Raw genomic sequence first — 27,049 nt, forward strand, 5'->3', positions numbered from 1 at the left:
GCCACCAGGGCTTGACTGACTTCAAAGGGTGATAACTCCAGACCCCAGCAACAAAGGATTGACTCACTTCAAACTCCACCCACCAGCCACCAGGGCTTGACTCACTTCAAACTCCACACACCAGTCACCAGGGCTTGACTCACTTCAAAGGGTGACAATTCCACACACCAGCCCCCAGTGCTTGACTCACTTCAAAGGGTGACAACTCCACCCCCCAGCCACCAGGGCCTGACTCACTTCAAACTCCACACACCAGCCACCAGGGCTTGACTCACTTCAAACTCCACACACCAGCCATCAGGGCTTGACTCACTTCAAAGGGTGATAACTTCACACCCAGCCGTCAGGGCTTGACTCACTTGAAAGGGTGGTAACTCCACACCCCAGCAACAAGGGCTTGACTCAGTTCAAACTCTACACACCAGCCACCAGGGCTTGACTCACTTCAAACTCCACACACCAGTCACCAGGGCCTGACTCACTTCGAAGGGTGACAATTCCACCCCTCAGCCACCAGGGATTGACTCACTTCAAAGGGTGACAACTCCACCCCCCAGCCACCAGGGCTTGTCTCACTTCAAACTCCACACACCAGCCACCAGGGCTTGACTCACTTCAAAGGGTGATAACTTCACACCCAGCCACCAGGGCTTGACTCACTTCAAAGGGTGATAACTCTACCCCCAGCCACCATGGCTTGACTCACTTCAAAATCCACACACCAGCTACCAGGGCTTGACTCACTTCAAAGGGTGATAACTCCACACCCCAGTCACCAGGGCTTGACTCCCTTCAGAGGGTGATATCTCCACACCCAGGCTACCAGGGCTTGACTCACTTCTAAGGCCGATACCTCCACACCCAGCCACCAGGGCTTGACTCACTTCAAACTCCAAACACCAGCCACCAGGGCTTGACTCACTTTAAAGGGTGATAACTTCACACCCCAGCCACCAGGGCTTGACTCACTTCAAAGGGTGACAGTTCCACACACCAGCCCCAAGGGCTTGACGCACTTCAAAGGGTGATAACGCCACACCCCGCCACCAGGGCTTGATTCACTTCAAAGGGTGATAACTCCAGCCACCAGGGCTTGACTCACTTCAAAGAGTGATAACTCCAGCCCCCAGCCACCAGGGCTTGACTCACTTCAAAGGGTGATAACTCCACACTCCAGCCACCAGGGCTTGACTCACTTCAAAGGGGGACAACTCCAGCCCCCAGCCGCCAGGGCTTGGCTCACTTCAAAGGGTGACAAATCCACCCCCCAGCCACCAGGGCTTGACTCACTTCAAAGGGTGACAATTCCACACACCAGCCCCCAGGGCTTGACTCACTTCAAACTACACACACCAGCCACCAGGGCTTGACTCACTTCAAAGGGTGATAGCTCCACACCCAGCCCCTAGGGCTTGACTCACATCAAAGGCTGATACCTCCACACCCAGCCACCACGGCTTGACTCACTTCAAAAGGTGATAACTCCACACCCAGCCACCAGGGCTTGACTCACTTCAAAGGTTGATAACTCCACCCCCTAGCCACCAGGGTTTGACTCACTTCAAAGGGTGAAAACTCCACACCCCAGCCACCAGGGCTTGACTCACTTCAAACTCCACACACCAGCCATCAGGGCTTGACTCACTTCAAAGGGTGATAACTTCACACCTAGCCACCAGGGCTTGACTCACTTCAAAGGGTGATAACTCCACACCCCAGCAACAAGGGCTTGACTCACTTCAAACTCCACACACCAGTCACCAGGGCTTGACTCACTTCAAAGGGTGACAATTCCACACACCAGCCCCCAGTGCTTGACTCACTTCAAAGGGTGACAACTCCACCCCCAGCCACCAGGGCTTGACTCACTTCAAACTCCACACACCAGCCACCAGGGCTTGACTCACTTCAAAGGGTGATAACTCCACACCCCAGCCACCAGGGATTGACTAACTTCAAACTCCACACACCAGCCATCAGGGCTTGACTCACTTCAAAGGGTGATAACTTCACACCCAGCCACCAGGGCTTGACTCACTTGAAAGGGTGGTAACTCCACACCCCAACAACAAGGGCTTGACTCACTTCAAACTCTACACACCAGCCACCAGGTCTTGACTCACTTCAAACTCCACACACCATCCATCAGGGCTTGAGTCACTTCAAAGGGTGATAACTTCACACCCAGCCACCAGGGCTTGACTGACTTCAAAGGGTGATAACTCCAGACCCCAGCAACAAGGGATTGACTCACTTCAAACTCCACACACCAGCCACCAGGGCTTGACTCACTTCAAACTCCACACACCAGTCACCAGGGCTTGACTCACTTCAAAGGGTGACAATTCCACACACCAGCCCCCAGTGCTTGACTCACTTCAAAGGGTGACAACTCCACCCCCCAGCCACCAGGGCCTGACTCACTTCAACCTCCACACACCAGCCACCAGGGCTTGACTCACTTCAAAGGGTGATAACTCCACACCCCAGCCACCAGGGCTTGACTCACTTCAAACGCCACACACCAGCCATCAGTGCTTGACTCATTTCAAAGGGTGATAACTTCACACCCAGCCGCCAGGGCTTGACTCACTTGAAAGGGTGGTAACTCCACACCCCAGCCACCAGGGCTTGACTCACTTCAAAGGGTGACAATTCCACACACCAGCCCCCAGGGCTTGACTCACTTCAAACTACACACACCAGCCACCAGGGCTTGACTCACTTCAAAGGGTGATATCTCCACACCCAGCCCCTAGGGCTTGACTCACTTCAAAGGCTGATACCTCCACACCCAGCCACCAGGGCTTGACTCACTTCAAAAGGTGATAACTCCACACCCAGCCACCAGGGCTTGACTCACTTCAAAGGGTGATAACTCCACCTCCCAGCCACCAGGGCTTGACTCACTTCAAAGGGTGATAACTCCAACCCAGCCACCAGGGCTTGACTCACTTCAAAGGGTGATAACTCCACCCCCTAGCCACCAGGGTTTGACTCACTTCAAAGGGTGATAACTCCACACCCCAGCCACCAGGGCTTGACTCACTTCAAACTCCACACACCAGCCATCAGGGCTTGACTCACTTCAAAGGGTTATAACTTCACACCCAGCCACCAGGGCTTGACTCACTTCAAAGGGTGATAACTCCACACCCCAGCAACAAGGGCTTGACTCACTTCAAACTCCACACAACAGACACGAGGGCTTGACTCACTTCAAACTCCACACACCAGTCACCAGGGCTTGACTCACTTCAAAGGGTGACAATTCCACACACCAGCCCCCAGTGCTTGACTCACTTCAAAGGGTGACAACTCCACCCCCCAGCCACCAGGGCTTGACTCACTTCAATGGGTGATAACTCCACACCCCAGCCACCAGGGCTTGACTAACTTCAAACTCCACACACCAGCCATCAGAGCTTGACTCACTTCAAAGGGTGATAACTTCACACCCAGCCACCAGGGCTTGACTCACTTGAAAGGGTGGTAACTCCACACCCCAACAACAAGGGCTTGACTCACTTCAAACTCTACACACCAGCCACCAGGGCTTGACTCACTTCAAACTCCACACACCAGTCACCAGGGCCTGACTCATTTCAAAGGATGACAATTCCACCCCTCAGCCACCAGGGCTTGACTCGCTCCAAACTACACACACCAGCCACCAGGGCTTGACTCACTTCAAAGGGTGATATCTCCACACCCAGCCCCTAGGGCTTGACTCACTTCAAAGGCTGATACCTCCACACCCAGCCACCAGGGCTTGACTCACTTCAAAAGGTGATAACTCCACACCCCGCCACCAGGGCTTGACTCACTTCAAAGGGTGATAACTCCACCCCCCAGCCACCAGGGCTTGACTCACTTCAAAGCGTGATAACTCCAACCCAGCCACCAGGGCTTGACTCACTTCAAAGGGTGATAACTCCACACCCCAGCCAACAGGGCTTGACTCACTTCAAACTCCACACACCAGCCATCAGGGCTTGACTCACTTCAAAGGGTGATAACTTCACACCCAGCCACCAGGGCTTGACTGACTTCAAAGGGTGATAACTCCAGTCCCGAGCAACAAGGGATTGACTCACTTCAAACTCCACACACCAGCCACCAGGGCTTGACTCACTTCAAACTCCACACACCAGTCATCAGGGCTTGACTCACTTCAAAGGGTGACAATTCCACACACCAGCCCCCAGTGCTTGACTCACTTTAAAGGGTGACAACTCCACCCCCCAGCCACCAGGGCCTGACTCACTTCAAACTACACACACCAGCCACCAGGGCTTGACTCACTTCAAAGGGTGATAACTCCACACCCCAGCCACCAGGGCTTGACTCACTTCAAAAGGTGATAACTCCACACCCAGCCACCAGGGCTTGACTCACTTCAAAGGGTGATAACTCCACCTCCCAGCCACCAGGGCTTGACTCACTTCAAAGGGTGATAACTCCAACCCAGCCACCAGGGCTTGACTCACTTCAAAGGGTGATAACTCCACCCCCTAGCCACCAGGGTTTGACTCACTTCAAAGGGTGATAACTCCACACCCCAGCCACCAGGGCTTGACTCACTTCAAACTCCACACACCAGCCATCAAGGCTTGACTCACTTCAAAGGGTTATAACTTCACACCCAGCCACCAGGGCTTGACTCACTTCAAAGGGTGATAACTCCACACCCCAGCAACAAGGGCTTGACTCACTTCAAACTCCACACAACAGACACGAGGGCTTGACTCACTTCAAACTCCACACACCAGTCACCAGGGCTTGACTCACTTCAAAGGGTGACAATTCCACACACCAGCCCCCAGTGCTTGACTCACTTCAAAGGGTGACAACTCCACCCCCCAGCCACCAGGGCTTGACTCACTTCAATGGGTGATAACTCCACACCCCAGCCACCAGGGCTTGACTAACTTCAAACTCCACACACCAGCCATCAGAGCTTGACTCACTTCAAAGGGTGATAACTTCACACCCAGCCACCAGGGCTTGACTCACTTGAAAGGGTGGTAACTCCACACCCCAACAACAAGGGCTTGACTCACTTCAAACTCTACACACCAGCCACCAGGGCTTGACTCACTTCAAACTCCACACACCAGTCACCAGGGCCTGACTCACTTCAAAGGATGACAATTCCACCCCTCAGCCACCAGGGCTTGACTCGCTCCAAACTACACACACCAGCCACCAGGGCTTGACTCACTTCAAAGGGTGATATCTCCACACCCAGCCCCTAGGGCTTGACTCACTTCAAAGGCTGATACCTCCACACCCAGCCACCAGGGCTTGACTCACTTCAAAAGGTGATAACTCCACACCCCGCCACCAGGGCTTGACTCACTTCAAAGGGTGATAACTCCACACCCCAGCCACCAGGGCTTGACTCACTTCAAAGGGTGATAACTCCAACCCAGCCACCAGGGCTTGACTCACTTCAAAGGGTGATAACTCCACACCCCAGCCAACAGGGCTTGACTCACTTCAAACTCCACACACCAGCCATCAGGGCTTGACTCACTTCAAAGGGTGATAACTTCACACCCAGCCACCAGGGCTTGACTGACTTCAAAGGGTGATAACTCCAGTCCCGAGCAACAAGGGATTGACTCACTTCAAACTCCACACACCAGCCACCAGGGCTTGACTCACTTCAAACTCCACACACCAGTCATCAGGGCTTGACTCACTTCAAAGGGTGACAATTCCACACACCAGCCCCCAGTGCTTGACTCACTTCAAAGGGTGACAACTCCACCCCCCAGCCACCAGGGCCTGACTCACTTCAAACTACACACACCAGCCACCAGGGCTTGACTCACTTCAAAGGGTGATAACTCCACACCCCAGCCACCAGGGCTTGACTCACTTGAAACTCCACACACCAGCCATCAGGGCTTGACTCACTTCAAAGGGTGATAACTTCACACCCAGACGCCAGGGCTTGACTCACTTGAAAGGGTGGTAACTCCACACCCCAGCCACCAGGGCTTGACTCACTTCAAAGGGTGACAATTCCACACACCATCCCCCAGGGCTTGACTCACTTCAAACTACACACACCAGCCACCAGGGCTTGACTCACTTCAAAGGGTGATATCTCCACATCCACCCCCTAGGGCTTGACTCACTTCAAAGGCTGATACCTCCACACCCAGCCACCAGGGCTTGACTCACTTCAAAAGGTGATAACTCCACACCCAGCCACCAGGGCTTGACTCACTTCAAAGGGTGATAACTCCACCCCCTAGCCACCAGGGTTTGACTCACTTCAAAGGGTGATAACTCCACACCCCAGCCACCAGGGCTTGACTCACTTCAAACTCCACACACCAGCCATCAGGGCTTGACTCACTTTAAAGGGTGATAACTTCACACCCAGCCACCAGGGCTTGACTCACTTCAAAGGGTGATAACTCCACACCCCAGCAACAAGGGCTTGACTCACTTCAAACTCCACACAACAGCCACGAGGGCTTGACTCACTTTAAACTCCACACACCAGTCACCAGGGCTTGACTCACTTAAAAGGGTGACAATTCCACACACCAGCCCCCAGTGCTTGACTCACTTCAAAGGGTGACAACTCCACCCCCCAGCCACCAGGGCTTGACTCACTTCAAGCTCCACACACCGGCCACCAGGGCTTGACTCACTTCAAAGGGTGATAACTCCACACCCCAGCCACCAGGGCTTGACTAACTTCCATCTCCACACACCAGCCATCAGGGCTTGACTCACTTCAAAGGGTGATAACTTCACACCCAGCCACCAGGGCTTGAATCACTTGAAAGGGTGGTAACTCCACACCTCAACAACAAGGGCTTGACTCACTTCAAACTCTACACACCAGCCACCAGGGCTTGACTCACTTCAAACTCTACACACTAGTCACCAGGGCCTGACTCACTTCAAAGGGTGACAATTCCACCCCTCAGCCACCAGGGCTTGACTCGCTTCAAACTACACACACCAGCCACCAGGGCTTGACTCACTTCAAAGGGTGATATCTCCACACCCAGCCCCTAGGGCTTGACTCACTTCAAAGGCTGATACCTCCACACCCAGCCACCAGGGCTTGACTCACTTCAAAAGGTGATAACTCAACACCCAGCCACCAGGGCTTGACTCACTTCAAAGGGTGATAACTCCACCCCCCAGCCACCAGGGCTTGACTCACTTCAAAGGGTGATAACTCCAACCCAGCCACCAGGGCTTGACTCACTTCAAAGGGTGATAACTCCGCACCCCAGCCACCAGGGCTTGACTCACTTCAAACTCCACACACCAGCCATCAGGGCTTGACTCACTTCAAAGGGTGATAACTTCACACCCAGCCACCAGGGCTTGACTGACTTCAAAGGGTGATAACTCCAGACCCCAGCAACAAGGGATTGACTCACTTCAAACTCCACACACCAGCCACCAGGGCTTGACTCACTTCAAACTCCACACACCAGTCACCAGGGCTTGACTCACTTCAAAGGGTGACAATTCCACACACCAGCCCCCAGTGCTTGACTCACTTCAAAGGGTGACAACTCCACCCCCCAGCCACCAGGGCCTGACTCACTTCAAACTCCACACACCAGCCACCAGGGCTTGACTCACTTCAAAGGGTGATAACTCCACACCCCAGCCACCAGGGCTTGACTCACTTCAAACTCCACACACCAGCCATCAGGGCTTGACTCACTTCAAAGGGTGATAACTTCACACCCAGCCGCCAGGGCTTGACTCACTTGAAAGGGTGGTAACTCCACACCCCAGCCACCAGGGCTTGACTCACTTCAAAGGGTGATAACTCCACACCCCAGCAACAAGGGCTTGACTCACTTCAAACTCCACACACCAGTCACCAGGGCTTGACTCACTTCAAAGGGTGACAATTCCACACACCAGCCCCCAGTGCTTGACTCACTTCAAAGGGTGACAACTCCACCCCCCCAGCCACCAGGGCTTGACTCACTTCAAAGGGTGATAACTCCACACCCCAGCCAACAGGGCTTGACTCACTTCAAACTCCACACACCAGCCATCAGGGCTTGACTCACTTCAAAGGGTGATAACTTCACACCCAGCCACCAGGGCTTGACTGACTTCAAAGGGTGATAACTCCAGTCCTGAGCAACAAGGGATTGACTCACTTCAAACTCCACACACCAGCAACCAGGGCTTGACTCACTTCAAACTCCACACACCAGTCACCAGGGCTTGACTCACTTCAAAGGGTGACAATTCCACACACCAGCCCCCGGTGCTTGACTCACTTCAAAGGGTGACAACTCCACCCCCCAGCCACCAGGGCCTGACTCACTTCAAACTACACACACCAGCCACCAGGGCTTGACTCACTTCAAAGGGTGATAACTCCACACCCCATCCACCAGGGCTTGACTCACTTCAAACTCCACACACCAGCCATCAGGGCTTGACTCACTTCAAAGGGTGATAACTTCACACCCAGCCGCCAGGGCTTGACTCACTTGAAAGGGTGGTAACTCCACACCCCAGCCACCAGGGCTTGACTCACTTCAAAGGGTGACAATTCCACACACCATCCCCCAGGGCTTGACTCACTTCAAACTACACACACCAGCCACCAGGGCTTGACTCACTTCAAAGGGTGATATCTCCACACCCACCCCCTAGGGCTTGACTCACTTCAAAGGCTGATACCTCCACACCAAGCCACCAGGGCTTGACTCACTTCAAAAGGTGATAACTCCACACCCAGCCACCAGGGCTTGACTCACCTCAAAGGGTGATAACTCCACCCCCTAGCCACCAGTGTTTGACTCACTTCAAAGGGTGATAACTCCACACCCCAGCCACCAGGGCTTGACTCACTTCAAACTCCACACACCAGCAATCAGGGCTTGACTCACTTCAAAGGGTGATAACTTCACACCCAGCCACCAGGGCTTGACTCGCTTCAAACTACACACACCAGCCACCAGGGCTTGACTCACTTCAAAGGGTGATATCTCCACACCCAGCCCCTAGGGCTTGACTCACTTCAAAGGCTGATACCTCCACACCCAGCCACCAGGGCTTGACTCACTTCAAAAGGTGATAACTCCACACCCAGCCACCAGGGCTTGACTCACTTCAAAGGGTGATAACTCCACCCCCCAGCCACCAGGGCTTGACTCACTTCAAAGGGTGATAACTCCAACCCAGCCACCAGGGCTTGACTCACTTCAAAGGGTGATAACTCCACACCCCAGCCACCAGGGATTGACTCACTTCAAACTCCACACACCAGCCATCAGGGCTTGACTCACTTCAAAGGGTGATAACTTCACACCCAGCCACCAGGGCTTGACTGACTTCAAAGGGTGATAACTCCAGACCCCAGCAACAAGGGATTGACTCACTTCAAACTCCACACACCAGCCACCAGGGCTTGAGTCACTTCAAACTCCACACACCAGTCACCAGGGCTTGACTCACTTCAAAGGGTGACAATTCCACACACCAGCCCCCAGTGCTTGACTCACTTCAAAGGGTGACAACTCCACCCCCCAGCCACCAGGGCCTGACTCACTTCAAACTCCACAAACCAGCCACCAGGGCTTGACTCACTTCAAAGGGTGATAACTCCACACCCCAGCCACCAGGGCTTGACTCACTTCAAACTCCACACACCAGCCATCAGGGCTTGACTCACTTCAAAGGGTGATAACTTCACACCCAGCCATCAGGGCTTGACTCACTTGAAAGGGTGGTAACTCCACACCCCAGCAACAAGGGCTTGACTCACTTCAAACTCTACACACCAGCCACCAGGGCTTGACTCACTTCAAACTCCACACACCAATCACCAGGGCCTGACTCACTTCGAAGGGTGACAATTCCACCCCTCAGCCACCAGGGATTGACTCACTTCAAAGGGTGACAACTCCACCCCCCAGCCACCAGGGCTTGTCTCACTTCAAACTCCACACACCAGCCACCAGGGCTTGACTCACTTCAAAGGGTGATAACTTCACACCCAGCCACCAGGGCTTGACTCACTTCAAAGGGTGATAACTCTACCCCCAGCCACCATGGCTTGACTCACTTCAAAATCCACACACCAGCCACCAGGGCTGGACTCACTTCAAAGGGTGATAACTCCACACCCCAGTCACCAGGGCTTGACTCTCTTCAGAGGGTGATATCTCCACACCCAGGCTACCAGGGCTTGACTCACTTCTAAGGCCGATACCTCCACACCCAGCCACCAGGGCTTGACTCACTTCAAACTCCAAACACCAGCCACCAGGGCTTGACTCACTTCAAAGGGTGATAACTTCACACCCCAGCCACCAGGGCTTGACTCACATCAAAGGGTGACAGTTCCACACACCAGCCCCCAGGGCTTGACTCACTTCAAAGGGTGATAACTTCACACCCCAGCCACCAGGGCTTGACTCACATCAAAGGGTGACAGTTCCACCCCCCAGCCACCAGGGCTTGACTCACTTCAAAGGGTGATAACTCCAACCCAGCCACCAGGGCTTGACTCACTTCAAAGGGTGATAACTCCACACCCCAGCCAACAGGGCTTGACTCACTTCAAACTCCACACACCAGCCATCAGGGCTTGACTCACTTCAAAGGGTGATAACTTCACACCCAGCCACCAGGGCTTGACTGACTTCAAAGGGTGATAACTCCAGTCCCGAGCAACAAGGGATTGACTCACTTCAAACTCCACACACCAGCCACCAGGGCTTGACTCACTTCAAACTCCACACACCAGTCACCAGGGCTTGACTCACTTCAAAGGGTGACAATTCCACACACCAGCCACCAGGGCCTGACTCACTTCAAAGCCACCAGGGCTTGACTCACTTCAAAGGGTGATAACTCCACACCCCAGCCACCAGCGCTTGACTCACTTCAAACTCCACACACCAGCCATCAGGGTTGACTCACTTCAAAGGGTGATAACTTCACACCCAGCCGCCAGGGCTTGACTCACTTGAAAGGGTGGTAACTCCACACCCCAGCCACCAGGGCTTGACTCACTTCAAAGGGTGACAATTCCACACACCATCCCCCAGGGCTTGACTCACTTCAAACTACACACACCAGCCACCAGGGCTTGACTCACTTCAAAGGGTGATATCTCCACACCCACCCCCTAGGGCTTGACTCACTTCAAAGGCTGATACCTCCACACCCAGCCACCAGGGCTTGACTCACTTCAAAAGGTGATAACTCCACACCCAGCCACCAGGGCTTGACTCACCTCAAAGGGTGATAACTCCACCCCCTAGCCACCAGTGTTTGACTCACTTCAAAGGGTGATAACTCCACACCCCAGCCACCAGGGCTTGACTCACTTCAAACTCCACACACCAGCCATCAGGGCTTGACTCACTTCAAAGGGTGATAACTTCACACCCAGCCACCAGGGCTTGACTCACTTCAAAGGGTGATAACTCCACACCCCAGCAACAAGGGCTTGACTTACTTCAAACTCCACACAACAGCCACGAGGGCTTGACTCACTTCAGACTCCACACACCAGTCACCAGAGCTTGACTCACTTCAAAGGGTGACAATTCCACACACCAGCCCCCAGTGCTTGACTCACTTCAAAGAGTGACAACTCCACCCCCCAGCCACCAGGGCTTGACTCACTTCAAGCTCCACACACCAGCCACCAGGGCTTGACTCACTTCAAAGGGTGATAACTCCACACCCCAGCCACCAGGGCTTGACTCACTTCAAACTCCACACACCAGCCATCAGGGCTTGACTCACTTCAAAGGGTGATAACTTCACACCCAGCCGCCAGGGCTTGACTCACTTGAAAGGGTGGTAACTCCACACCCCAGCCACCAGGGCTTGACTCACTTCAAAGGGTGACAATTCCACACACCATCCCCCAGGGCTTGACTCACTTCAAACTACACACACCAGCCACCAGGGCTTGACTCACTTCAAAGGGTGATATCTCCACACCCACCCCCTAGGGCTTGACTCACTTCAAAGGCTGATACCTCCACACCCAGCCACCAGGGCTTGACTCACTTCAAAAGGTGATAACTCCACACCCAGCCACCAGGGCTTGACTCACCTCAAAGGGTGATAACTCCACCCCCTAGCCACCAGTGTTTGACTCACTTCAAAGGGTGATAACTCCACACCCCAGCCACCAGGGCTTGACTCACTTCAAACTCCACACACCAGCAATCAGGGCTTGACTCACTTCAAAGGGTGATAACTTCACACCCAGCCACCAGGGCTTGACTCACTTCAAAGGGTGATAACTCCACACCCCAGCAACAAGGGCTTGACTCACTTCAAACTCCACACAACAACCACGAGGGCTTGACTCACTTCAAACTCCACACACCAGTCACCAGAGCTTGACTCACTTCAAAGAGTGATAACTCCACACCCCAGCCACCAGGGCTTGACTAACTTCAAACTCCACACACCAGCCATTAGGGCTTGACTCACTTCAAAGGGTGATAACTTCACACCCAGCCACCAGGGCTTGACTCACTTGAAAGGGTGGTAACTCCACACCCCAACAACAAGGGCTTGACTCACTTCAAACTCTACACACCAGCCACCAGGGCTTGACTCACTTCAAACTCCTCACACTAGTCACCAGGGCCTGACTCACTTCAAAGGGTGACAATTCCACCCCTCAGCCACCAGGGCTTGACTCGCTTCAAACTACACACACCAGCCACCAGGGCTTGACTCACTTCAAAGGGTGATATCTCCACACCCAGCCCCTAGGGCTTGACTCACTTCAAAGGCTGATACCTCCACACCCAGCCACCAGGGCTTGACTCACTTCAAAAGGTGATAACTCCACACCCAGCCACCAGGGCTTGACTCACTTCAAAGGGTGATAACTCCACCCCCCAGCCACCAGGGCTTGACTCACTTCAAAGGGTGATAACTCCAACCCAGCCACCAGGGCTTGACTCACTTCAAAGGGTGATAACTCCACACCCCAGCCACCAGGGCTTGACTCACTTCAAACTCCACACACCAGCCATCAGGGCTTGACTCACTTCAAAGGGTGATAACTTCACACCCAGCCACCAGGGCTTGACTGACTTCAAAGGGTGATAACTCCAGACCCCAGCAACAAGGGATTGACTCACTTCAAACTCCACACACCAGCCACCAGGGCTTGAGTCACTTCAAACTCCACACACCAGTCACCAGGGCTTGACTCACTTCAAAGGGTGACAATTCCACACACCAGCCCCCAGTGCTTGACTCACTTCAAAGGGTGACAACTCCACCCCCCACCACCAGGGCCTGACTCACTTCAAACTCCACACACCAGCCACCAGGGCTTGACTCACTTCAAAGGGTGATAACTCCACACCCCAGCCACCAGGGCTTGACTCACTTCAAACTCCACACACCAGCCATCAGGGCTTGACTCACTTCAAAGGGTGATAACTTCACACCCAGCCGTCAGGGCTTGACTCACTTGAAAAAGTGGTAACTCCACACCCCAGCAACAAGGGCTTGACTCACTTCAAACTCTACACACCAGTCACCAGGGCCTGACTCACTTCGAAGGGTGACAATTCCACCCCTCAGCCACCAGGGATTGACTCACTTCAAAGGGTGACAACTCCACCCCCCAGCCACCAGGGCTTGTCTCACTTCAAACTCCACACACCAGCAGCCAGGGCTTGACTCACTTCAAAGGGTGATAACTTCACACCCTGCCACCAGGGCTTGACTCACTTCAAAGGGTGATAACTCTACCCCCAGCCACCATGGCTTGACTCACTTCAAAATCCACACACCAGCCACCAGGGCTTGACTCACTTCAAAGGGTGATAACTCCACACCCCAGTCACCAGGGCTTGACTCTCTTCAGAGGGTGATATCTCCACACCCAGGCTACCAGGGCTTGACTCACTTCTAAGGCCGATACCTCCACACCCAGCCACCAGGGCTTGACTCACTTCAAACTCCAAACACCAGCCACCAGGGCTTGACTCACTTCAAAGGGTGATAACTTCACACCCCAGCCACCAGGGCTTGACTCACATCAAAGGGTGACAGTTCCACACACCAGCCCACAGGGCTAGACTCACTTCAAAGGGTGATAACGCCACACCCAGCCACCAGGGCTTGATTCACTTCAAAGGGTGATAACTCCAGCCACCAGGGCTTGACTCACTTCAAAGAGTGATAACTCCAGCCCCCAGCCACCAGGGCTTGACTCACTTCAAAGGGTGACAACTCCACACTCCAGCCACCAGGGCTTGACTCACTTCAAAGGGGGACAACTCCAGCCCCCAGCCGCCAGGGCTTGGCTCACTTCAAAGGGTGACAAATCCACCCCCCAGCCACCAGGGCTTGACTCACTTCAAAGGGTGACAATTCCACACACCAGCCCCCAGGTCTTTACTCACTTCAAACTACACACACCAGCCACCAGGGCTTGACTCACTTCAAAGGGTGATATCTCCACACCCAGCCCCTAGGGCTTGACTCACATCAAAGGCTGATACCTCCACACCCAGCCACCAGGGCTTGACTCACTTCAAAAGGTGATAACTCCACACCCAGCCACCAGGGCTTGACTCACTTCAAGGGGTGATAACTCCACCCCCTAGCCACCAGGGTTTGACTCACTTCAAAGGGTGAAAACTCCACACCCCAGCCACCAGGGCTTGACTCACTTCAAACTCGCAACACCAGCCATCAGGGCTTGACTAACTTCAAAGGGTGATAACTTCACACCCAGCCACCAGGGCTTGACTCACTTCAAAGGGTGATAACTCCACACCCCAGCAACAAGGGCTTGACTCACTTCAAACTCCACACACCAGTCACCAGGGCTTGACTCACTTCAAAGGGTGACAATTCCACACACCAGCCCCCAGTGCTTGACTCACTTCAAAGGGTGACAACTCCACCCCCTAGCCACCAGGGCTTGACTCACTTCAAACTCCACACACCAGCCACCAGGGCTTGATTCACTTCAAAGGGTGATAACTCCACACCCCAGCCACCAGGGCTTGACTAACTTCAAACTCCACACACCAGCCATCAGGGCTTGACTCACTTCAAAGGGTGATAGCTTCACACCCAGCCACCAGGGCTTGACTCACTTGAAAGGGTGGTAACTCCACACCCCAACAACAAGGGCTTGACTCACTTCAAACTCTACACACCAGCCACCAGGGCTTGACTCACTTCAAACTCCACACACCAGTCAACAGGGCCTGACTCACTTCAAAGGGTGACAATTCCACCCATCAGCCACCAGGGCTTGACTCGCTTCAAACTACACACACCAGCCACCAGGGCTTGACTCACTTCAAAGGGTGATATCTCCACACCCAGCCCCTAGGGCATGACTCACTTCAAAGGCTGATACCTCCACACCCAGCCACCAGGGCTTGACTCACTTCAAAGGGTGATAACTCCACCCCCCAGCCACCAGGGCTTGACTCACTTTAAAGGGTGATATCTCCAACCCAGCCACCAGGGCTTGACTCACTTCAAAGGGTGATAACTCCACACCCCAGCCACCAGGTCTTGACTCACTTCAAACTCCACACACCAGCCATCAGGGCTTGACTCACTTCAAAGGGTGATAACTTCACACCCAGCCACCAGGGCTTGACTGACTTCAAAGGGTGATAACTCCAGTCCCCAGCAACAAGGGATTGACTCACTGCAAACTCCACACACCAGCCACCAGGGCTTGAGTCACTTCAAACTCCACACACCAGTCACCAGGGCTTGACTCACTTCAAAGGGTGACAATTCCACACACCAGCCCCCAGTGCTTGACTCACTTCAAAGGGTGACAACTCCACCCCCCACCACCAGGGCCTGACTCACTTCAAACTCCACACACCAGCCACCAGGGCTTGACTCACTTCAAAGGGTGATAACTCCACACCCCAGCCACCAGGGCTTGACTCACTTCAAACTCCACACACCAGCCATCAGGGCTTGACTCACTTCAAAGGGTGATAACTTCACACCCAGCCGTCAGGGCTTGACTCACTTGAAAGGGTGGTAACTCCACACCCCAGCAACAAGGGCTTGACTCAGTTCAAACTCTACACACCAGCCACCAGGGCTTGACTCACTTCAAACTCCACACACCAGTCACCAGGGCCTGACTCACTTCGAAGGGTGACAATTCCACCCCTCAGCCACCAGGGATTGACTCACTTCAAAGGGTGACAACTCCACCCCCCAGCCACCAGGGCTTGTCTCACTTCAAACTCCACACACCAGCCACCAGGGCTTGACTCACTTCAAAGGGTGATAACTTCACACCCAGCCACCAGGGCTTGACTCACTTCAAAGGGTGATAACTCTACCCCCAGCCACCATGGCTTGACTCACTTCAAAATCCACACACCAGCCACCAGGGCTTGACTCACTTCAAAGGGTGATAACTCCACACCCCAGTCACCAGGGCTTGACTCTCTTCAGAGGGTGATATCTCCACACCCAGGCTACCAGGGCTTGACTCACTTCTAAGGCCGATACCTCCACACCCAGCCACCAGGGCTTGACTCACTTCAAACTCCAAACACCAGCCACCAGGGCTTGACTCACTTCAAAGGGTGATAACTTCACACCCCAGCCACCAGGGCTTGACTCACATCAAAGGGTGACAGTTCCACACACCAGCCCACAGGGCTAGACTCACTTCAAAGGGTGATAACGCCACACCCAGCCACCAGGGCTTGATTCACTTCAAAGGGTGATAACTCCAGCCACCAGGGCTTGACTCACTTCAAAGAGTGATAACTCCAGCCCCCAGCCACCAGGGCTTGACTCACTTCAAAGGGTGACAACTCCACACTCCAGCCACCAGGGCTTGACTCACTTCAAAGGGGGACAACTCCAGCCCCCAGCCGCCAGGGCTTGGCTCACTTCAAAGGGTGACAAATCCACCCCCCAGCCACCAGGGCTTGACTCACTTCAAAGGGTGACAATTCCACACACCAGCCCCCAGGTCTTTACTCACTTCAAACTACACACACCAGCCACCAGGGCTTGACTCACTTCAAAGGGTGATATCTCCACACCCAGCCCCTAGGGCTTGACTCACATCAAAGGCTGATACCTCCACACCCAGCCACCAGGGCTTGACTCACTTCAAAAGGTGATAACTCCACACCCAGCCACCAGGGCTTGACTCACTTCAAGGGGTGATAACTCCACCCCCTAGCCACCAGGGTTTGACTCACTTCAAAGGGTGAAAACTCCACACCCCAGCCACCAGGGCTTGACTCACTTCAAACTCGCAACACCAGCCATCAGGGCTTGACTCACTTCAAAGGGTGATAACTTCACACCCAGCCACCAGGGCTTGACTCACTTCAAAGGGTGATAACTCCACACCCCAGCAACAAGGGCTTGACTCACTTCAAACTCCACACACCAGTCACCAGGGCTTGACTCGCTTCAAAGGGTGACAATTCCACACACCAGCCCCCAGTGCTTGACTCACTTCAAAGGGTGACAACTCCACCCCTAGCCACCAGGGCTTGACTCACTTCAAACTCCACACACCAGCCACCAGGGCTTGATTCACTTCAAAGGGTGATAACTCCACACTCCAGCCACCAGGGCTTGACTAACTTCAAACTCCACACACCAGCCATCAGGGCTTGACTCACTTCAAAGGGTGATAGCTTCACACCCAGCCACCAGGGCTTGACTCACTTGAAAGGGTGGTAACTCCACACCCCAACAACAAGGGCTTGACTCACTTCAAACTCTACACACCAGCCACCAGGGCTTGACTCACTTCAAACTCCACACACCAGTCAACAGGGCCTGACTCACTTCAAAGGGTGACAATTCCACCCCTCAGCCACCAGGGCTTGACTCGCTTCAAACTACACACACCAGCCACCAGGGCTTGACTCACTTCAAAGGGTGATATCTCCACACCCAGCCCCTAGGGCATGACTCACTTCAAAGGCTGATACCTCCACACCCAGCCACCAGGGCTTGACTCACTTCAAAGGGTGATAACTCCACCCCCCAGCCACCAGGGCTTGACTCACTTTAAAGGGTGATAACTCCAACCCAGCCACCAGGGCTTGACTCACTTCAAAGGGTGATAACTCCACACCCCAGCCACCAGGGCTTGACTCACTTCAAACTCCACACACCAGCCATCAGGGCTTGACTCACTTCAAAGGGTGATAACTTCACACCCAGCCACCAGGGCTTGACTGACTTCAAAGGGTGATAACTCCAGTCCCCAGCAACAAGGGATTGACTCACTGCAAACTCCACACACCAGCCACCAGGGCTTGACTCACTTCAAACTCCACACACCAGTCACCAGGGCTTGACTCACTTCAAAGGGTGACAATTCCACACACCAGCCCCCAGTGCTTGACTCACTTCAAAGGGTGACAACTCCACCCCCCAGCCACCAGGGCCTGACTCACTTCAAACTCCACACACCACGCACCAGGGCTTGACTCACTTCAAAGGGTGATAACTCCACACCCCAGCCACCAGGGCTGGACTCACTTCAAACTCCACACACCAGCCATCAGGGCTTGACTCACTTCAAAGGGTGATAACTTCACACCCAGCCGCCAGGGCTTGACTTACTTGAAAGGGTGGTAACTCCACACCCCAGCCACCAGGGCTTGACTCATTTCAAAGGGTGACAATTCCACACACCATCCCCCAGGGCTTGACTCACTTCAAACTACACACACCAGCCACCAGGGCTTGACTCACTTCAAAGGGTGATATCTCCACACCCACCCCCTAGGGCTTGACTCACTTCAAAGGCTGATACCTCCACACCCAGCCACCAGGTCTTGACTCACTTCAAAAGGTGATAACTCCACACACAGCCACCAGGGCTTGACTCACTTCAAAGGGGGACAACTCCAGCCCCCAGCCACCAGGGCTTGACTCACTTCAAACTCCACACACCAGCCACCAGGGCTTGACTCACTTCAAAGGGTGATAACTCCACACCCCAGCCACCAGGGCTTGACTCACTTCAAACTCCACACACCAGCCATCAGGGCTTGACTGACTTCAAAGGGTGATAACTTCACACCCAGCCGCCAGGGCTTGACTCACTTGAAAGGGTGGTAACTCCACACCCCAGCCACCAGGGCTTGACTCACGTCAAAGGGTGACAATTCCACACACCATCCCCAAGGGCTGGACTCACTTCAAACTACACACACCAGCCACCAGGGCTTGACTCACTTCAAAGGGTGATATCTGCACACCCACCCCCTAGGGCTTGACTCACTTCAAAGGCTGATACCTCCACACCCAGCCACCAGGGCTTGACTCACTTCAAAAGGTGATAACTCCACACCCAGCCACCAGGGCTTGACTCACTTCAAAGGGGGACAACTCCAGCCCCCAGCCACCAGGGCTTGGCTCACTTGAAAGGGTGACAAATCCACCCCCCAGCCACCAGGGCTTGACTCACTTCAAAGGGTGACAATTCCACACACCAGCCCCCAAGGCTTGACTCACTTCAAACTACACACACCAGCCACCAGGGCTTGACTCACTTCAAAAGGTGATAACTCCACACCCAGCCACCAGGGCTTGACTCACTTCAAGGGGTGATAACTCCACCCCCTAGCCACCAGGGTTTGACTCACTTCAAAGGGTGAAAACTCCACACCCCAGCCACCAGGGCTTGACTCACTTCAAACTCGCAACACCAGCCATCAGGGCTTGACTCACTTCAAAGGGTGATAACTTCACACCCAGCCACCAGGGCTTGACTCACTTCAAAGGGTGATAACTCCACACCCCAGCAACAAGGGCTTGACTCACTTCAAACTCCACACACCAGTCACCAGGGCTTGACTCGCTTCAAAGGGTGACAATTCCACACACCAGCCCCCAGTGCTTGACACACTTCAAAGGGTGACAACTCCACCCCCTAGCCACCAGGGCTTGACTCACTTCAAACTCCACACACCAGCCACCAGGGCTTGATTCACTTCAAAGGGTGATAACTCCACACTCCAGCCACCAGGGCTTGACTAACTTCAAACTCCACACACCAGCCATCAGGGCTTGACTCACTTCAAAGGGTGATAGCTTCACACCCAGCCACCAGGGCTTGACTCACTTGAAAGGGTGGTAACTCCACACCCCAACAACAAGGGCTTGACTCACTTCAAACTCTACACACCAGCCACCAGGGCTTGACTCACTTCAAACTCCACACACCAGTCAACAGGGCCTGACTCACTTCAAAGGGTGACAATTCCACCCCTCAGCCACCAGGGCTTGACTCGCTTCAAACTACACACACCAGCCACCAGGGCTTGACTCACTTCAAAGGGTGATATCTCCACACCCAGCCCCTAGGGCATGACTCACTTCAAAGGCTGATACCTCCACACCCAGCCACCAGGGCTTGACTCACTTCAAAGGGTGATAACTCCACCCCCCAGCCACCAGGGCTTGACTCACTTTAAAGGGTGATAACTCCAACCCAGCCACCAGGGCTTGACTCACTTCAAAGGGTGATAACTCCACACCCCAGCCACCAGGGCTTGACTCACTTCAAACTCCACACACCAGCCATCAGGGCTTGACTCACTTCAAAGGGTGATAACTTCACACCCAGCCACCAGGGCTTGACTGACTTCAAAGGGTGATAACTCCAGTCCCCAGCAACAAGGGATTGACTCACTGCAAACTCCACACACCAGCCACCAGGGCTTGACTCACTTCAAACTCCACACACCAGTCACCAGGGCTTGACTCACTTCAAAGGGTGACAATTCCACACACCAGCCCCCAGTGCTTGACTCACTTCAAAGGGTGACAACTCCACCCCCCAGCCACCAGGGCCTGACTCACTTCAAACTCCACACACCACGCACCAGGGCTTGACTCACTTCAAAGGGTGATAACTCCACACCCCAGCCACCAGGGCTGGACTCACTTCAAACTCCACACACCAGCCATCAGGGCTTGACTCACTTCAAAGGGTGATAACTTCACACCCAGCCGCCAGGGCTTGACTCACTTGAAAGGGTGGTAACTCCACACCCCAGCCACCAGGGCTTGACTCATTTCAAAGGGTGACAATTCCACACACCATCCCCCAGGGCTTGACTCACTTCAAACTACACACACCAGCCACCAGGGCTTGACTCACTTCAAAGGGTGATATCTCCACACCCACCCCCTAGGGCTTGACTCACTTCAAAGGCTGATACCTCCACACCCAGCCACCAGGTCTTGACTCACTTCAAAAGGTGATAACTCCACACACAGCCACCAGGGCTTGACTCACTTCAAAGGGGGACAACTCCAGCCCCCAGCCACCAGGGCTTGACTCACTTCAAACTCCACACACCAGCCACCAGGGCTTGACTCACTTCAAAGGGTGATAACTCCACACCCCAGCCACCAGGGCTTGACTCACTTCAAACTCCACACACCAGCCATCAGGGCTTGACTGACTTCAAAGGGTGATAACTTCACACCCAGCCGCCAGGGCTTGACTCACTTGAAAGGGTGGTAACTCCACACCCCAGCCACCAGGGCTTGACTCACGTCAAAGGGTGACAATTCCACACACCATCCCCAAGGGCTGGACTCACTTCAAACTACACACACCAGCCACCAGGGCTTGACTCACTTCAAAGGGTGATATCTGCACACCCACCCCCTAGGGCTTGACTCACTTCAAAGGCTGATACCTCCACACCCAGCCACCAGGGCTTGACTCACTTCAAAAGGTGATAACTCCACACCCAGCCACCAGGGCTTGACTCACTTCAAAGGGGGACAACTCCAGCCCCCAGCCACCAGGGCTTGGCTCACTTGAAAGGGTGACAAATCCACCCCCCAGCCACCAGGGCTTGACTCACTTCAAAGGGTGACAATTCCACACACCAGCCCCCAAGGCTTGACTCACTTCAAACTACACACACCAGCCACCAGGGCTTGACTCACTTCAAAGGGTGATATCTCCACACCCAGCCCCTAGGGCTTGACTCACTTCAAAGGCTGATACCTCCACACCCAGCCACTAGGGCTTGACTCACTTCAAAAGGTGATAACTCCACACCCAGCCACCAGGGCTTGACTCACTTCAAAGGGTGATAACTCCACCCCCTAGCCACCAGGGTTTGACTCACTTCAAAGGGTGATAACTCCACACCCCAGCCACCAGGGCTTGACTCACTTCAAACTCACACACCAGCCATCAGGGCTTGATTCACTTCAAAGGGCGATAACTTCACACCCAGCCACCAGGGCTTGACTCACTTTAAAGGGTGATAACTCCACACCCCAGCAACAAGGGCTTGACTCACTTCAAACTCCACACACCAGTCACCAGGGCTTGACTCACTTCAAAGGGTGACAATTCCACACACCAGCCCCCAGTGCTTGACTCACTTCAAAGGGTGACAACTCCACCCCCCAGCCACCAGGGCTTGACTCACTTCAAACTCCACACACCAGCCACCAGGGCTTGACTCACTTCAAAGGGTGATAACTCCACACCCCAGCCACCAGGGCTTGACTAACTTCAAACTCAACACACCAGCCATCAGGGCTTGACTGACTTCAAAGGGTGATAACTTCACACCCAGCCACCAGGGCTTGACTCACTTGAAAGGGTGGTAACTCCACACCCCAACAACAAGGGCTTGACTCACTTCAAACTCTACACACCAGCCACCAGGGCTTGTCTCACTTCAAACTCCACACACCAGTCACCAGGGCCTGACTCACTTCAAAGGGTGACAATTCCACCCCTCAGCCACCAGGGCTTGACTCGCTTCAAACTACACACACCAGCCACCAGGGCTTGACTCACTTCAAAGGGTGATATCTCCACACCCAGCCCCTAGGGCTTGACTCACTTCAAAGGCTGATACCTCCACACCCAGCCACCAGGGCTTGACTCACTTCAAAAGGTGATAACTCCACACCCAGTCACCAGGGCTTGACTCACTTCAAAGGGTGATAACTCCACCCCCAGCCCCCAGGGCTTGACTCACTTCAAAGGGTGATAACTCCAACCCAGCCACCAGGGCTTGACTTACTTCAAAGGGTGATAACTCCACACCCCAGCCACCAGGGCTTGACTCACTTCAAACTCCACACACCATCCATCAGGGCTTGACTCACTTCAAAGGGTGATAACTTCACACCCAGCCACCAGGGCTTGACTGACTTCAAAGGGTGATAACTCCAGACCCCAGCAACAAGGGATTGACTCACTTCAAACTCCACACACCAGCCACCAGGGCTTGACTCACTTCAAACTCCACACACCAGTCACCAGGGCTTGACTCACTTCAAAGGGTGACAATTCCACACACCAGCCCCCAGTGCTTGACTCACTTCAAAGGGTGACAACTCCACCCCCCAGCCACCAGGGCCTGACTCACTTCAAACTCCACACACCAGCCACCAGGGCTTGACTCACTTCAAAGTGTGATAACTCCACACCCCAGCCACCAGGGCTTGACTCACTTCAAACTCCACACACCAGCCATCAGTGCTTGACTCATTTCAAAGGGTGATAACTTCACACCCAGCCGCCAGGGCTTGACTCACTTGAAAGGGTGGTAACTCCACACCCCAGCCACCAGGGCTTGACTCACTTCAAAGGGTGACAATTCCACACACCAGCCCCCAGGGCTTGACTCACTTCAAACTACACACACCAGCCACCAGGGCTTGACTCACTTCAAAGGGTGATATCTCCACACCCAGCCCCTAGGGCTTGACTCACTTCAAAGGCTGATACCTCCACACCCAGCCACCAGGGCTTGACTCACTTCAAAAGGTGATAACTCCACACCCAGCCACCAGGGCTTGACTCACTTCAAAGGGTGATAACTCCACACCCCAGCCACCAGGGCTTGACTCACTTCAAACTCCACACACCAGCCATCAGGGCTTGACTCACTTCAAAGGGTGATAACTTCACACCCAGCCACCAGGGCTTGACTGACTTCAAAGGGTGATAACTCCAGTCCCCAGCAACAAGGGATTGACTCACTGCAAACTCCACACACCAGCCACCAGGGCTTGAGTCACTTCAAACTCCACACACCAGTCACCAGGGCTTGACTCACTTCAAAGGGTGACAATTCCACACACCAGCCCCCAGTGCTTGACTCACTTCAAAGGGTGACAACTCCACCCCCCACCACCAGGGCCTGACTCACTTCAAACTCCACACACCAGCCACCAGGGCTTGACTCACTTCAAAGGGTGATAACTCCACACCCCAGCCACCAGGGCTTGACTCACTTCAAACTCCACACACCAGCCATCAGGGCTTGACTCACTTCAAAGGGTGATAACTTCACACCCAGCCGTCAGGGCTTGACTCACTTGAAAGGGTGGTAACTCCACACCCCAGCAACAAGGGCTTGACTCACTTCAAACTCTACACACCAGCCACCAGGGCTTGACTCACTTCAAACTCCACACACCAGTCACCAGGGCCTGACTCACTTCGAAGGGTGACAATTCCACCCCTCAGCCACCAGGGATTGACTCACTTCAAAGGGTGACAACTCCACCCCCCAGCCACCAGGGCTTGTCTCACTTCAAACTCCACACACCAGCCACCAGGGCTTGACTCACTTCAAAGGGTGATAACTTCACACCCAGCCACCAGGGCTTGACTCACTTCAAAGGGTGATAACTCTACCCCCAGCCACCATGGCTTGACTCACTTCAAAATCCACACACCAGCCACCAGGGCTTGACTCACTTCAAAGGGTGATAACTCCACACCCCAGTCACCAGGGCTTGACTCTCTTCAGAGGGTGATATCTCCACACCCAGGCTACCAGGGCTTGACTCACTTCTAAGGCCGATACCTCCACACCCAGCCACCAGGGCTTGACTCACTTCAAACTCCAAACACCAGCCACCAGGGCTTGACTCACTTCAAAGGGTGATAACTTCACACCCCAGCCACCAGGGCTTGACTCACATCAAAGGGTGACAGTTCCACACACCAGCCCACAGGGCTAGACTCACTTCAAAGGGTGATAACGCCACACCCAGCCACCAGGGCTTGATTCACTTCAAAGGGTGATAACTCCAGCCACCAGGGCTTGACTCACTTCAAAGAGTGATAACTCCAGCCCCCAGCCACCAGGGCTTGACTCACTTCAAAGGGTGACAACTCCACACTCCAGCCACCAGGGCTTGACTCACTTCAAAGGGGGACAACTCCAGCCCCCAGCCGCCAGGGCTTGGCTCACTTCAAAGGGTGACAAATCCACCCCCCAGCCACCAGGGCTTGACTCACTTCAAAGGGTGACAATTCCACACACCAGCCCCCAGGTCTTTACTCACTTCAAACTACACACACCAGCCACCAGGGCTTGACTCACTTCAAAGGGTGATATCTCCACACCCAGCCCCTAGGGCTTGACTCACATCAAAGGCTGATACCTCCACACCCAGCCACCAGGGCTTGACTCACTTCAAAAGGTGATAACTCCACACCCAGCCACCAGGGCTTGACTCACTTCAAGGGGTGATAACTCCACCCCCTAGCCACCAGGGTTTGACTCACTTCAAAGGGTGAAAACTCCACACCCCAGCCACCAGGGCTTGACTCACTTCAAACTCGCAACACCAGCCATCAGGGCTTGACTCACTTCAAAGGGTGATAACTTCACACCCAGCCACCAGGGCTTGACTCACTTCAAAGGGTGATAACTCCACACCCCAGCAACAAGGGCTTGACTCACTTCAAACTCCACACACCAGTCACCAGGGCTTGACTCGCTTCAAAGGGTGACAATTCCACACACCAGCCCCCAGTGCTTGACTCACTTCAAAGGGTGACAACTCCACCCCCTAGCCACCAGGGCTTGACTCACTTCAAACTCCACACACCAGCCACCAGGGCTTGATTCACTTCAAAGGGTGATAACTCCACACTCCAGCCACCAGGGCTTGACTAACTTCAAACTCCACACACCAGCCATCAGGGCTTGACTCACTTCAAAGGGTGATAGCTTCACACCCAGCCACCAGGGCTTGACTCACTTGAAAGGGTGGTAACTCCACACCCCAACAACAAGGGCTTGACTCACTTCAAACTCTACACACCAGCCACCAGGGCTTGACTCACTTCAAACTCCACACACCAGTCAACAGGGCCTGACTCACTTCAAAGGGTGACAATTCCACCCCTCAGCCACCAGGGCTTGACTCGCTTCAAACTACACACACCAGCCACCAGGGCTTGACTCACTTCAAAGGGTGATATCTCCACACCCAGCCCCTAGGGCATGACTCACTTCAAAGGCTGATACCTCCACACCCAGCCACCAGGGCTTGACTCACTTCAAAGGGTGATAACTCCACCCCCCAGCCACCAGGGCTTGACTCACTTTAAAGGGTGATAACTCCAACCCAGCCACCAGGGCTTGACTCACTTCAAAGGGTGATAACTCCACACCCCAGCCACCAGGGCTTGACTCACTTCAAACTCCACACACCAGCCATCAGGGCTTGACTCACTTCAAAGGGTGATAACTTCACACCCAGCCACCAGGGCTTGACTGACTTCAAAGGGTGATAACTCCAGTCCCCAGCAACAAGGGATTGACTCACTGCAAACTCCACACACCAGCCACCAGGGCTTGACTCACTTCAAACTCCACACACCAGTCACCAGGGCTTGACTCACTTCAAAGGGTGACAATTCCACACACCAGCCCCCAGTGCTTGACTCACTTCAAAGGGTGACAACTCCACCCCCCAGCCACCAGGGCCTGACTCACTTCAAACTCCACACACCACGCACCAGGGCTTGACTCACTTCAAAGGGTGATAACTCCACACCCCAGCCACCAGGGCTGGACTCACTTCAAACTCCACACACCAGCCATCAGGGCTTGACTCACTTCAAAGGGTGATAACTTCACACCCAGCCGCCAGGGCTTGACTTACTTGAAAGGGTGGTAACTCCACACCCCAGCCACCAGGGCTTGACTCATTTCAAAGGGTGACAATTCCACACACCATCCCCCAGGGCTTG

Source organism: Pleurodeles waltl, chromosome 3_1, assembly GCF_031143425.1.
Source record: "Pleurodeles waltl isolate 20211129_DDA chromosome 3_1, aPleWal1.hap1.20221129, whole genome shotgun sequence".
Taxonomy (NCBI): domain Eukaryota; kingdom Metazoa; phylum Chordata; class Amphibia; order Caudata; family Salamandridae; genus Pleurodeles; species Pleurodeles waltl.